We start from the raw sequence: 3,098 nt of genomic DNA, 5'->3' as shown, positions 1-3,098 counted from the left end.
TCAAACACTGTCTGCAGCCCTTTACCTTCATAGAAATGTATTCTTTCTTTTTTAAGGTTTTATTTATTTATTTGTTAGCGAGAGAGAGAGAGAGAGAGAGAGAGAGAGAGAGAGAGAGAGAGAGAGGGAGCACAAGCAGGGGGAGCAGCAGGCAAAGGGAGGAGCAGGCTCCCCACTGAGCAAGGAGCCTGATATAGGACTTGATCCCAGGACTGTGGGATCATGACCTGAGCCGAAGGCAGACACTTAACTTACTGACCCACCCAGGCATCCCCATGGAAATGTATTCTGTAACTCATACAAATGAGCCTGCCTCAGTATCCTTGCCAGGCTCAGGTGTTGCAGTTAGCCTATAGAATTGTAGTCTCTCTGTGAACTTGGTGGTTGATTCAGACCTTAGTAGGTGTGGTCCTACAACAGATTATGCCCACAATAGGAGATCTGAGTGATGCCTATTCATGGCTGCAGGGGGCTATCTCTCATCTTTTGTTGATTGTATCCTGGAAAGGTGTGAAGGTCAGCAAGTTCAAAACAAAGTGGTTAAAGTCAAAGCATTGCTGGGGAATTGGAGTTATAGTAACATTCAGTGACAAGGAAGGAGAAACCAAGAATTCTAAGATTGAACATATGATTATTTATACAGGATAACAGGTAGTAGTTTACCATTCTGGAGATAAGACTGGGAGATATTTAGGATGGTCTCAAGTCAAGCTTAAATGGGTGAACCTTACAGAAGTTCCAATAGATAGAAATTTACATGTGATGCTGTTGGGCAGTTTTTAATATTTAGTTCTAAGTGCAATCTAGACATAACTAACCTACTGACAAATAATTCCATTCTAAACATTTTTTTTCTCTTACCTTCTAGTGGAAACAAGTTCTCTTCTCATTGTCTTATCTATGGTTTTGGAACAAAGTGATGCGAGTGGGAGTAGGGTAAAAAAGGGGGGAAAAGCCCAAGCCTGTTCTGTGGTATAACTGAAGCTACCTGTCTCTGGCAGCAGGAGTAAAGGAATCCATAATCAAGTCTTGAACAGTTCTTCCTAGTTACAAAAAGGAGAGCGATAAGTACTTTTGATTCTGAACATGCTATCCAAGCACTCTCTCCCCATTGGGTTGAAGTCACTGCCACAACATGAACACGAGGACCCAGTGTTATGTTCATGGGTTTAATTATAAAAAAGATACCAAAACATCTGTGCTCTGCCATTTTACATTATATTAATTTAAGATGACAGCTTCTTTGGTGAAACATTTTTTTTTTCCTGTTTTACTTGCCTGCTGTGCCTCATGGTGATTATTGTAGACATTATTTCACATAGGGTGGTCCACAGTCATTTAACACCTTATATCACATTGGGATCTCTGCATAAGGACTCATTAATTAGGTGGACAGAAGATAAATGCATCTATAACAATGGCAAGGAGCCAAGGCTTACTCTTCCCAGGTGTTCAGAGAAGTTGCTAGAACCCAATTCATCTTCAGAGAATGACTACCATGGGTTCAAGAGGGGAAGGCACTGACGTGAAAGAATGCTGTTTCAAATAATCATTAAAAATGAGATGGATTTACTTATTCTGATGAAATTCTTTTAAATAAATCTCCCCCAAGAGTTACTAAGCAAAAATCTTGGAGTACTTCCAATTTGGGGTTGATACAGCTTCCTGGAGAGTCTAGTAAATGTTTTGAGGAATCCCATATTAGGGTCATTTTATTATATTTCAGAATCTAACAGTAATGAAGGTACTCATACTAGAACTGGCATTCATTTGGAGAAAATTAGAGGGCCTTTTATGTCTAGGAAATGAAATTCTTTGAACAAGAAATGTTTTCACTCACATGTTTCTCTTTATTGAGGTCTTTTATATATCTCAAGTAGTATGACTTTTTTTTTTAACTGTCAATGTCTGTAATGTTTTGAATCAATTTTTGTTTGATGATCAGGACAACAAAGTTTAGTTCGTGACTATTCATTTTCTATGAAGTTGTTTTGTTTTATTTTCTAAGGTGTCTATCCAAAATAAGGCTTCACCATGATCATAGGGTAACTTGTATGGTAGTTGGTGATGGTCATGAAAAAAAGTAAAAAGTGTCTAATTAGCATGTTGGCTGATATGGTCTACAAAAATGAACTTTTAAAGATTCTGTGGATTTGTGTATATCTTGTAAATACATTCTAAGTCATAAACCTTACTGGAACACTTTTTAGAAAATCAAGGTAAAACAACTAAAAATTTCAAGCTATGGGAACATTACATAACTAGAAGGACTAGCATTGCCATAGCAGAGCATGCACATACATTGGATAGAATGGGGGAATAAAAATGTTCTGATTTTGAGGAATATATTCTTACTCTGTCTTACATTGGAGATATAAACTAATATGTTGCTATTTAAATGCTACTGGGATCAGACATCATTCTTAAATGTTATAAATGAATCAAGCACTAGCAAAAATACTATATTTGGGAAATGCCTGATGGTGATGCCGAATGGTGTGTATTCTGCCATTTCAAATATTGATTATACAGTATTTGAAACAGGGATGTGTGTTATTGTCAAGGGATATGTATTATTGTTAGCCTTTTTGTTTTGCCTTCACTATGCCTTGGTTAGCCACCAGAATGAAAACTAAAGAATTAGCAATCCTTACCAAATCCCCCATGTCTTCCCATGGTATTTGAGAATAAAATTTCCCCAATTTTTATAGCTCACCATCTTTAGCACTTACTAATTATATATTAGGCAAATATTTTTACCAGTGAAGAAGTGATACAAAAAAAGCCATGATATTTAAAACTTCTTTTTCCCCCTCTCCTTTTAAAAGTACAACTTTTTGAAAAAAGAAATCATATTTGTCTTTTAATATTTCTCTACTTTTTACTTTTGAAAAAGAATTTCAATTTTTGTGCTGCCAATTTTATTCTTAAAACTGTATGATGTTGTATAATTTTTTGTTTTATTCCTACTAGAAGAAATGCTCTGGATTCAATTGTTTTTGGCTAATAAAAGAGATTGTGAAATCAAAGTAAGCTAAGAGATGTTCCTTAGATATTTTTCATTTTCAGAGCTTATAGGAGCAGTAATGTCTGCTAAG

This window comes from Callorhinus ursinus, unplaced genomic scaffold (genome assembly GCF_003265705.2).
Source record: "Callorhinus ursinus isolate GAN/ISIS: 27379988/994484 unplaced genomic scaffold, GSC_fseal_2.0 scaffold4, whole genome shotgun sequence".
Classification (NCBI taxonomy): domain Eukaryota; kingdom Metazoa; phylum Chordata; class Mammalia; order Carnivora; family Otariidae; genus Callorhinus; species Callorhinus ursinus.
Note: the sequence above shows the minus strand (reverse complement) of the source record.